The 12,245-nt window shown below is 52.8% G+C and overlaps 1 long non-coding RNA gene across 9 annotated transcripts in view; it reads left to right on the forward strand.

Annotated features, from left to right (window-relative positions):
- The window catches only part of LOC101690609, a 227,250-nt gene that overhangs the window by 142,150 nt on the left and 72,855 nt on the right, over nt 1-12,245 (forward strand). For 8 of the 9 annotated variants that reach the window (XR_006606183.1, XR_006606187.1, XR_006606185.1 and 5 more), the window contains one exon: nt 2,821-2,946. This is a non-coding gene — a long non-coding RNA (uncharacterized LOC101690609). Of the gene's footprint in view, nt 1-2,820; nt 2,947-4,153; nt 4,290-5,077; nt 5,606-12,245 lie in introns of all 9 variants that reach the window. The other variant, XR_006606184.1, reaches the window with a different exon arrangement.

Here is a 12,245-nt window from a genome sequence, read left to right on the forward strand (position 1 = left end):
CCTCTGCTGAGATTGACGGATTCCTGTACTAGACCAGTCTCCTTCATCCCTGGCTCATCTCTGTGGATGGGAAGTGATCGGACTGCCTGCCAGACCCAGTGTGTCGAGGCAGGGCTGTGACATTCCCACTCTGACCTCCCTGGCTGGCTCAGGACTCCTCCCCCCATCCCTCTGGCAGCGAGCACCTGGCTGGACTGGCTCCCAGGAGAAACTTGGAAGTTTTAGCTCCTCATTTTCCATGGAACTTTGCTCTGTGTGTGTGTGTGGTTTAAAACATTAATTAAAAACATTAATCAATTTGGCTGCCTTGGAAAGAGGTTCTTTTTCTGCAAGAGCTGATGTTGTGTGTTATTGCTGCCCCCCTTTCGAGGAAGAGGGAGTGAGCTTGCAGACCAGGGATGCAGCTGCAAGTTCCTCCTTAGCCCCGCTGACCTTCTGTCCCCACATCTGTAAAATGGGGATGAGGTCTCCACGGTGACCTGACCTCCTCGGGTCACTGCGGGTGCTCAGTGTGGTCCTGGGAGGATATTCCTCAGCAACGTGTTCTGTGAAGACGGCGCTTGTCGGTGGTGGTGTTGATGTGATCCAGGAAGGTGCTCTAGCACCTGACTGTTTGTAGAGCCCCTCCGCGTGCTCTGTCTTGTCTAACGCTGGTGGCACAGCTGGGAGGCAGGTGAGTGCTGTGGTCCACCGCATGGATTCCGATGGGCTTTGCTTGTTCCCTCCGCCCTGAGTACTGAGCCCCTGCACTGGGTAAGTCATCGTGCTGAGGTAGGAGGAGGGGGAGGCCTTTTCCCCCTCATTGGGAAGAGACCAAGAAGTTCGGGCCTGAGCGTTGGCTTAAGTGGTGTTTCTAACAGCTGATTATTCTGAGTTTTCACAACGTGGCAGGCTCAGTGCTGAGCTCTGCAAAGATTCTCACTTAAGACTAGGAACAAACCTTTAGGATGAGAAACTGAAGTTTGAAGGGTCACTTGCTCAGGCTCCATAAAAAGACTCTTAGAGACCTGGAATGCCTCTCCAGCCCGTCTAACAACCAGGAGGCGGGCTGCTGCCTTTTCCAGGCAATAAGGCGAGTGCATTTTTGACAGTAAGGCAAAAAAAAAAAAAAAAAAAAAAGAAAGTGCCTGAGAAGTGTGGGAGGCCGCCCACAGCTGGAGCGTGGATGTGCCGAGGATGGCAGGCTGCTGAGCGCACCGCCAGGCAAGGGACTTCCCTGAGTGAACTGCTTCTGCTGAGAACGGGGACAGGGCATGGGGTGAGAGCAGACAGGCACTCCCCGGCCTTCAGAGCTGCTGTGGGTCCGTCCGTGATGCTGACATGTCCAAGGGAGGCGAGTGACAACGTGGGGGCTCAGAGAAGCTGATTGTGACCACATTGCCCTGGACGAGGGTGAGGGAATCAGTGGTGGGGAAGACAGGCCACCTGACCTCTGCTCTCTGCTGGGGATGACAGTCTTTCTCCAGCTGTTCCTACATTTGGGGGCAAATTCCTCTTCAGAACCTGTCAGTCTTACTGATGCTGAATCCGTGTTCACCGAGCTCCATCTTCTTGATGATCTGATGGCTAAGATGCTGGGGAAATTGAGGGGGTACAGGAGGAAGGTCTGGAATGGGGTAGAAATCACCCACTGTCAATGTAATCCTTTTTTTTTTTTTTAAGATTTTATTTATTTATTTGACAGAGATCACAAGTAGGCAGAGAGAGATGGAGAAAAGCAGGTTCCCTGCTGAGCAGAGAGCCAGATGCAGGGCTCAATCCCAGGACCCCGGGATCATGACCTGAGCCGAAGGCAGAGGCTTTAACCCACTGAGCCACCCAGGCGCCCTGTTAACGTAATCTTGTGGCTTTTTTTTTTTTTCCAGATTATATTTATCTATTTGAGAGAGAACACATGCACACATGCAGAGTTGTTGGGGGGGGCAGTGGGAGAGGGAGAAGTAGACTCCCCGCCATCCGCCAAGCAGGGAACACCCTTCGGGGCTCAATTGCAGGACCCTGGGATCATGACCTGAGCTGAAGGAGATGCTTAATCAACTGAACCATCCCAGGGCCCCAGAAGTGTAGCTTTTGGTTGTGCCAACTGCCCTGCAAAGGAGAAGACTCTGTGTCTGCACCCACCAGGCTGAGCGTTCAGCTCTGCTCCAGGTGTCTTGGGAGGTCCTTCCAGAGCTAGTAAGACCAGCAGTGGCCCCCTTGTCCCATTCTCCCTCACCCCCCATTTGGCCACCTCATATAGCCATCTTGATGATCAGTTACAGTGAGAACCCCTGGTGAAGTGACACTTTTTGTTCCCTGAGTAATCCATGGTGTCCACCTGTCACAGGTTACAAGATGACAGGGTCCGGCTCAGATAAAGCTTACAACCTAGTGAGTGTGACACCACCCCATGGCTTGTAGTATCCCCACCATCTGTGGAATGGGCTGGACATCCAGGGACGGGACATTATCAGAGGGAAGTTACTGGGTGTGTTTTTCTGTTCCCTCTACCTGGCGTTTCCGGACTTAGGTGCATGGAATAGCTTTAGGGGGGGCAGAAAACGAGATCGATGGGCAGAGTTTGGGGAGGCAGGAAGGTGTGGCCCTGCATTCTGGTCTGACCTCAGAGCCATCAAAACTGGTCTCCCAGGATTAAATGACTTAACACAGGGCTTGGTCCATAATAGTTGCTCAGTAAATGTCTGCTCTTCTGAAGCTTCTCCTTCAGCATCTAGTCAGTATGCATTTTGTATTTTTCAAATAAATGAAACCTCTCATCAAATCTCTTCTGTGTCAGCCTTGATTCTAATACTTCTCTGTCCTTTTCTTGCTGGTTTACAGAATCCCATCATGCCTTGGATTTTGGTGCTGTCAGTCTGAAAAGCAGACGTACCCGTCTGGTACTCTAGAGGGAATGTCCTTTCCTGAATGAAAAAGCTGGGCCATTTGGGGATTTGGAGAATAAAGGTAAGAGATTTCTCCTCTTGAACAAAAACTAACCTTTGGAATCAGTGATCTCCTGCAACACAAGTTGGGTTGTGGTTCTTGACATCTTGGCCTGGTTTCCTGTGCTGATTTGAGAAGCCGGCTTCCCGTAACCTCACCCTGACACCTGGGACCTGGTTCTCGGCATTCGGTGGCCTCAGTGTCATGCTTTGGGAGCTCTCCCTCTGTGTCTAGCCGGGGATGGAGCCCACCCCCTCCTAGGTGGATACCCCGCACCTTTCCTTCTGGTCGAGGCGGGTGGATACGCCCCTGGCCTGCTGAGACGTATGGAGACTGCATCACTGGGGGAGAGGAGACGGTACATTGTGGGCAAAACACCTTTTGGGTGTTTGTGGGGAGACAGACCCCCTATCTCCCTCCAACCCCCTTGCATTGCACGCTTAGTCGCTCCAAGTCCGAGGCTGTTTGGGGTAAAGGAAGAGGTGAAGACCCGGGGTTTCGGGCAGACCTGGGTGTTCCTGGCTTTGCCACCTGCCTCACCGTGGGCGGGTCACTCAGCTGCTCCAAGCCTCAGTTCCCTCGTCTGCAAGATAGGGATCGCGTCAGCTCTGGCCTCAAGAGGATGTCGCGGGTATTGAAGAAGATGGTGGAGATAGTTCATCAGGCTGCCTGACATGGAGAAGGAAATGCTCCAAAACAGGAGGGGTTTTTTGTTTTTTCTTTTTGTTTTTTGTTTGTTTGTTTGTTTGTTTTTTGTTTTTTAAGATTTTTATATATTTGAGATAAAGAGAGAGAGAGCAATAGCGTGAGGAGCAGAGGGAGAGGGAGAGAGAGAATCTCAAGCAGATTCTATGCTGAGTGCAAAGCCCAGTGTGGGGCTTGATCTCAGGACCCTGAGGCCACAACCTGAAGTGAAACCAACAGTCCGACACTTAACCAACTGCACCACCCAGCACCTCTGGGTGGTGGTGGTTGTTGTTTAAACTCATTAACTACACCGTGTACAGTTCCTTTCCTACAGCAGGCTCTTTCCAAGTCCTTGGTCTGCTCTTCTCTGTGTTTCCACTCCCACCAGGTCCCCCTTCCCTGAGCAGAGTGCCTGACCTCCTCCCGCGATCTGGGGCATGCCTCCCTCAGACCCCGCTGCGTCTCTCCCCCACCCACGCCCACGCCCCCAGTCGCGCATGACCTTGTTTAGAGCAAAGGCCTGTCTTCCACATCCTCACAGCCCTCCCGACACCCACCTGATATGACTGTGGATGTTGTAAGAACAAAGGAATGAGTAACTCACAAGGAGGAAGGAGAAAGTAAGAGAGAGAACACCCAAAGAAGAAAGTTCTTAAAGACTTAGAGCAAAGAATGAGGTCAGTTGCAATTTTTTTTTCTTTAAAAAGCAAGGTGTTGAAAAGAATGAATCACAACGGAACATGGAACCATGGTTCAGGCGGGGACCCGTGAGAAGACAGGTGTGGCCATCAGAGGGAGAGGACAGCAGAGGACAGTGTTCATGCGCCTGTGTCTTTTCTCTTGTGTGTTAAATGTGTCTGAATGCATTTGGGTTTTTTTGTTTATTTTGTTTTGTTTTAAAGATTTATTTATTTATTTATTTGACAGAGAGAGATTGCAAGTAGGCAGAGAGGCAGGCAGAGAGAGAGGAAAGCAGGTTCCCTGCCGAGCAGAGAGCTGATGCAGGGCTCGATCCCAGGACTCTGAGAACATGACCTGAGCCAAATGCAGAGGCTTAACCCACTGAGCCACCCAGGCGCCCCTCTGATTGCCTTTGTATCTCTCCTCTCCTGTGCCCGCCGTGGTCCAGTGACCCACATGGTGCGAGCGTGAGGCCCCGCCCTCCACTCAAGGTGGGGGAGATTGACGTGCACCTGGGGTTCTCTAGACTCTCCACAGGCAGGGCAGGTCACTGGGGCTTTCTGGGGAGTGGGGAGGTGGCACATGAGTGAGACCTAGTAGGAGCCGAGCCGATTTGCAGTTGGGGTGCCTGTGCACCAGCATCCTGGTGCACCTGTGTCCCCACTGCCAGTCAGGAGCTGATGGCCCGCTTTGGGGTCAGAGCTCATCTACACTGAGTGTCGCTGCCAGGCCACCTGGTCTGCTCTCTGGCACTCAGCCAGTCCCTTGCCATTTGCTTCCGCAGCCTTCGCTCCGGATCCAGGTAGCCGACTTCAGAAGCCGGAGTACAGCGAAAGTGCCTCAGTCTCTTGTGGGATCACCCTTTTCCCCGGAGCACCTGGCATTAGGGCTGGAACAAGCTGCCCTCACTGGGAATGCAGACAAGGGCCGATGGGACTCTAGTCATTGGCGGGACGAGCTGCGAGCTGGGAGCACCATCTCTTGCTGCCGCAGCCGTGAACATGAACGGTGTTGCCTTCATTCTGTGAATGGAAGAGCGGCCTGACCCATCATCTGTCTGGGGGTGACGGGAAAAGAGCGTCCCCAGAATTTAGCTGCCGGGAGTAGGCACATGGAGCAGGGGTGGGTGCTGAGCTTCCGAGGAGCGGCGTGGTGAACACCCCGGCAGGGCTGGTCTGTGCTGGGGCCTCCGAGGAAGGTGTGCACCCTGTGCTGGTGCGTGTGGTTCTGGCCGCCCGAGGACACCGTCGTTCCGCCGGGGGCCTGTCTGCCCACACCCCTGCCGTCTGTGAGCCTGGGTCCTGGAACAGAGGTACCAGTACGCCTGCATTCTCTCCCACCTCCCCCTCCCAGGGCCCTGGGGACCCTGGGCAGGTCCTTTACCCTCTCCAGGCTTCTTGTCTCTCAGTGGCAGAATGGACCAGTGCCCCCTCAGGCTGGTCTTGAGGAGCCCAAAGCTGGCCTGAAAAGAATGCTGAGCCAACGGGAGCCCTTGTTGCTGGCTTCTCCACCTCCTGACCTGTCTGCCTTCCGACGGCTGGTTCTCCCATCCCCACCCCTGCTTGGACATACAGACGGGCTTGCCTTCTTCCCTTTGACCCTCACCTTGCTGTTCTGGAGTCTTCTCCTGCCCCTGTTCCCCTGGGAGTGTCTCTCGGCTCCCACGAGATCTTCTCAAGCTGCCCCCGGCCCTGACCTTTGGGGGAGAGGGTGTCTGCGAGCTCCTGCTTGCCGGCCTGTTCGTGGACAGGAGCCAGCCCTGGTCCGTGGCCACCGCTGTGTGGTCGCCTCCTGTATTTCCCAGTCTGCAGCACTGAAAGAGCTCCCAGCCCACTCGGGACTCTGAGCTTGAAACAGAAAACATATTTTCACCCAAACACCTCTGCCATTAGCCCATTTGACTATTTACTCTAGTTCTTGTGGTTTCATGCTGAGGTTTTTGGCTCATTGCATTTGACCTGGAGTTTATTTTTAGTAGTGAAGACAGAGTTCAATTAATGTCAGAGTGTGAGGGCAAATGCAGCAGAGGGATTCATAAGTCTGAAGGAGAATGCGCCTAATTTTGATGTTTCTGACCCTGCCTGCCGGGCCAGCGGACACCGAGCCTCCTCAGCTGTGCCCCCGTGGGCTCAGGCAGAGGCAGGCACAGTGTCCTCACCATCCCCGGAAAACAAAAGTGTTTCTGGGACTCTATCGGGTGCACTGGGCCAGCAGCTGGCCGCACAGATGGACAACCACTGCGGTTATCATTATGTGTGATCATTATTATAATTATTATTAGAGTAAAGGCCAGACATTGTCACTTTGGCTCTTGTTATGTCTCCAGTGGGCTTCATTGTCTCCGGAAGCAGCCTCTGACTTTGTGGAATACCGGCTTTTCCCCCTGCACTGTAAATATTTTGAGTGTCTTATGCTCTCTCTAGTCCCGGCTTTTGGCATCATGACAGGCACACAGGACGTGCTTGGGAGATTTTTTTCTTGGACTGACTGAGTTTGGGCTAGAGAGTTGGAAACAAGGCAGAAAGCCCTCCTCTTTCAAGGGCTCCCCAGTATGCTTTGGAACAACCTAAGCACGGTCCTCTGCTTTAGGGCTTCCCATTTATGAAGGCCTCCCTCATCTTTCCTCCTGCCTCTTCGGGCACGAGTCTGGACCGAGAGCCGACAGCATCCCACTCGGTGGGCATCCGCAGTAAAGGAGGGAGGAGCCACCATTCCTGCTCTGAAGGCAGTCTGGGAATGGAGACTGGCTTTGTGGATCCCTGATGTCGTGGACAGCATGTCTGTGTCTTCCCAAAATTCACGTGTTGAAATCCTACCCAGAACGCCGTGGTCTTAGGAGGAGGGGCCTCTGGGAGGTGATGAGGTCATGAGGGTGGAGCCCTCGGCCATAGGATTAATGTTCTCAGAGAAGGGACAGGAGAGAGTCACTTCTCTCTGTCTCTGCAGTGAGAGGGCAAAACCAGAAGACTGAAATCTGCCAGCCCCTAGGTTGTGGACGTCCATCCTCCAGGACTGTGAGAGACGAATGTCTGCCGTTTAAGCCACCCCATGGGTGGCATCTTGCGATGGTAGGCTGAGCGAACTGGGATGAATGACCTGGAGACTCAGAGAAATGGTGCCGGTAATGAAATAATGTTCGTATGCCCCCCCCACCTCACCCAGATTCGCAGCCTGCAGCCGTCTATCCCAGCCTGGCTATATTTGAGTGAAGGGGAAAAGCTTAAATAAGGCCAGAAGGGTGGGACCCTGACCTGATCAGATTAAGGGATGCGCTCCCCATGTCACAGGGAGCTGCACTGGGTCAGCCCATCCTAGTGTGTCTCTTGGTACCTCTCATCCCAGAGGCCCCTGATTCCTTCCAGGTCGCTTCCCAGCTTGGGCACCACATTTTCTCCGGTTAGAAACCCTTCCCTTCCTGCTCCTCTGGGATCCAGGTTCGTCTGGGTGGCTGGCTTCTAGGTTTGTAATGGGCAAAGTGACGGCCCCACGTGGCACACCGCAGGCTCGCGGCCTGGTTCCTCTGGTTGCTTCCAGAAGCCCCGCACTGCTGCCCTCTGGGTCCCTATTGTCACTCAGGAGTGACCAGCTTGCTGGAATTCACATTCTTCTGTTCCAAGCCATTTTCTCTCCCGTTTTGTCACTCTGGTGGAAGGAGTCGTGGGTGGGTGCCTTTGGGAAGAAGACACCCATCAGTGGGATGGATGCAAGCAGGCCTGTGGGGTGGTGGTGGTTGTTCTTGTTGTTTTAATATCCCTGCAAACATAAAACTTTTATTAAAATGAGGGAATTGACCCCTTTCTGCATCGTACAGTGTTTGGCCTCAAGGACTCATGGCCATGTTTGTGCTGCTGTGGACCAGAGGCACCCTGGCTTTGTGCCTGTGGGAAATCAGATGGGGGAGGGACCTTTAAAAAGGTTCCATAAGAATAAAAGTAAGACGGGGGAAAAAAAAAAAAGAAAAAGGAAAAACCAATTTAAATGCCGTCCTCTCTGAGCTTGCTTCTTTCCTGAGTGTCAGCCTCTCCCCTTGCTAGGATGGGAGCGAATATCCCCGGGACTGGCCTCAGCTGGAGAGGTAGAGCAGAAGGGACCCAGGAAGGAGACCTGAACCCTGGTCTCTGCTTTGCCACCCACCAGCCCTGTGCTAGGAGGAAGGGTCGTGGTGCTTCTGAGCCTCCGTTTCCTCGCTGCCCAGTGAGCTGCTCTGAGCACCAGAAGACATTGTAGCCTGACTCTTCTAAGATGCCTGAGATGTTCCACCAGTGGTCGAGGTGATGCGTTCACGGGCCATTTGCTTTGGGTTTTCAAACCTGACTGTCCCCAGTGATGATGGAAGGGAGCATCAGACAGTTGTCAGAGTTGCAGATACCGAAACAAATTTTCCAGGAGTCATGATTTTTACCTGGACCCCCTATGCTTCCACTCTCCCGGGCATATCCTACACACATATTTTTAAACAGATTTTCCTTTAGAACAGATTTCTGTTTTACCAGGAAATTGTGGCAGTCCTTCTGAAGGGTCCCGCATAACCCACACCATTTTCCCTACTATGAACATCTTATGTTAATGTGGCACATTCGTTATAATGAATGACCAATATACTTATTATTATCATTTTTTTAGATTTCCCTACTTTTCCCCTGCTACTCTTTTTACTGCCCAAGGATCCCATCCACTCTACTACATCTAGTCACTATGTGTCCTTAGGCTCCTCTTGGCTGTGACAGTTTCTCAGACTTCCTTTGTTGCTGATGGCCAGTAGGTCAGGTGCCTTGTAGACTGTCCCTCAGTTAGGATTTGTCTGATGTTTTACCCAGCAGTGGACTGGGATGATGGCTTTGGGAAGGAAGACCCCGGGGGCAAAGGGCTATTTAGCCACACCATATCAAGCAATATACTGTCACCTGAGTAATCACTGTTAATGTTAACCTTGACCAACTGGCTGTGGTGCCATTCATCAGAGTTCTCCATTGTACTCTACTCTCCCTGCCCCACCTTCTCCTCTGTGCTTAGTCGGATGTCACTGGGTATAGCCCACACTTAGGGAGCGGGAGACTGTGCCCCCTTGGTGGTGGAGCAGTTACGCACTATGTGGAATTCTTCTCCGTTGGGCGATTTTTCTTCCACGCCATCCCTATATACGTGTATAGATATCTGTATCTGTTCCTGTATCTGTATCTCAATATGGAGTCAAGGATATTGATTATATACTTTGGATTAAAATCCAGTGTAACTTTCTTTATTTGCACATGTTTTTCTAGCTTTGGCCATTGGGAGCTCTTTCTGTGGGCTCTGTCCTTTGACATACCATTATTTTGACATACCTTCCATTATTATAGGAGTTTTTGTTTGCTTGCTTTCTTGTTTGCTTGTTTTTGAGTGTTTCCTTACTTTCTGGCACTACTTATATATTTCCTGTCCTAGACCTAGAATCAGCCATTTTCTTAAGGAGCCCAGTTTGTTGTATCAGCAAATGGTATTAGAAACCAAGATGTGGGTATGAGATGTGCTCACAGCTACTGGGATGTCACCGTTCCTAGGCCTTCCCAATGACAGTGATGAAGTACATGTGTATATACTAACCCACATCCAACCACATGCGTATACTACCCCACATACAACCACACTCATATACTAACCCACATGCAGCCATGCGTGTATACTAACCGGCGTATACCCACACATGTATACTAACCCACATACAGCCACGTGCATATACTAACCCGTGTATACCTACCCACACGCATATACTAGCCCACATCCAACCCCACACATATACTAACCCACGTCCAGCGGCACATGTATCCTAACACGCATATACCCACACGTGTATAATAACCCATGTAAACCCACACACATATAAATATTTGCATAGGTATCGGTCTGAATCTATTTAAGCTAACCATGAATTCCACTGATGCCCCAGCTGTAGTCCATTACTGCATCATATACTATTGAACAGACTTGTTTTTTCCAGCCACATTGATTGGCAAGAGGTGGTGATGAATGGTGAGGTCCAAAAGTCCACATGGGCAGAGAGCCGTGGGCTGAAAACACTGGACTTTTCCCTGTGGGCACTGTGGTCTCATGCGCAGAAGCGACGATGATCTGGACACATGTGACAGAGGCTCAGAGACGTGTCCTGCCCAGAGTACGTGTAGACCAGGATGCCATCACGTGCACATCGACCTTTGTTCATTTCTCCCTGTGCCTGTGTGCCCTTCTTGTTCCCTTGGCCTTCCTGTCCTCCTGCAGGAAGCCTTCCCCATGTCAGCCCTGCTTCATGCCCTCTCCGCCCACTCTTCCAAGCCCATTGGCCTTACCACATCAGAATGTGCCCACCATCCCCCCCTTTTTAATTGAATATTTGTCTGCTTCTCTTAAGTAGACCAAACCCACGAGAGAAGTGCTGTGTCACCTCAGCAGGGGCTCACACAGCCCCCCAAAACCAGGAGAGGTTTCATCCATTTGGTTCCTGAGGTTGTCAGGAAAATAAAGCAGTGGACAAGACACATGCCTGGCTTTCTTAGAATTTGCCACACCCTGAAGGGGAATGAGAGCGTTCACATACAGTGCGGGCTGCCCTCCCTGCTTCCATTTCCTGCTCGCTGTCTCAAACTCCTGTGCCTCCAGGACCAGGCAGGCGATGGGAGTCAGTGTTGTGGGCCTGCTGGGCAGGCATCAGGGCTCGCTGGGGAACTGGACAGCACACAGGGCCTGGCTGCCCAGCTGCCCGGCTCAGGTCAGTGTCCTGCCGTGTTGTCCGGGGTCTGTGTCTGACTGCTTATTTGTAAAACTTTTGACTCTTGCCCCTGTGCATGCCCACTGTCAAAGGAGCAGTGGCCAGCCCATGACCCATCATGGCCAGATCTGATGGCTCCAGGGGCACCATAAGCCTGGGAGGGCGGAGGCCTTGCACCGTGCTCTTCGCCGCTGTTCCTGGTGTGGCAACGGCGGCAGCACTTGGTCCTGAGAGCAACAGTGGCGTGTAGTGTGCATGGGTTCCTTTTGGCTCCACACTTTGGGAAGCAGCTTCACTGGCTGTTGTCAGAGATGACAGCCGCAGCCGAGACCCCGCCCGGGCCCGCCAGACTTCTCATCATCCCACTCTTGCACCCCCTCCCTAAGGGGACATACTACTCTAAGCAGCCACTGCTTCCCCGATGCCTCAGGGTCCCCCTTTGGCCTTTCCAGGAAATGGCTGTTTAATCTGAAATCCTGCCTCTTGAAACAACAGATAGACTTCCTCTTCCAGGTCGAACCCTGATTAATACACAAGGTCTATTTTTGTATTTCCCACTCCTGTCCCCTTTGCTCATCTGAGCTCGGAGCACGTTTCCAAACTTGTGACTTCGAGGCCCAGAGTGGGCCGCCCCACCGCCCACCTGCGTCCTCTGTGCCCGGAAGGCCTGTCGCTGACCCTCGCCGGCGGTCGTCTCCACCTCCTCCTGCTGCCACCCACGACCAGGGGCACTCCCGGGGGGCTCGCCGGCAGCCCGTCTCCACAGCTTGCTGAGCGGAGTGGGTGATGCTTCGGGTTTTCCGCTGTAAGCACCGGTCCCCAGGGTGTGCTGGGCTTCTCTGTGTCTGCAGGGGCGTGTGCCTGTGCGGGGTGTAAACAGCCCCGTGGAAATAGACCAGGGCAGGGCTGACGGGGAAGTGAGGCTGGCCTGGGGAGAAGACGTGGGCCGGGGCTTCTCGGGGGGTTTCCTCTGGGTCGTGAACCCACTGAAGGCCGCCTCTGGCATGCATACCGTGGCCCTTCACGCTCCCCATGGCCACTCACCTAGGAGTGCCTCCTTGACACCGAAACGACTCTTGCGTGTGATTTGCCCCTTGTCTTGGTACCCTGGTCTGAATTCACCGTCCTCGTGGATTTATTGGCAGTGGTGTCAGTCTGCCGGCACTGCTGTGACAAATGACCACCAGCTAGGTGGTTGAAAACAACAGAA

Source organism: Mustela putorius, unplaced genomic scaffold, assembly GCF_011764305.1.
Source record: "Mustela putorius furo isolate JIRA1106 unplaced genomic scaffold, ASM1176430v1.1 tig00000228_pilon_pilon_pilon, whole genome shotgun sequence".
NCBI classification, from domain to species: Eukaryota; Metazoa; Chordata; class Mammalia; order Carnivora; family Mustelidae; genus Mustela; species Mustela putorius.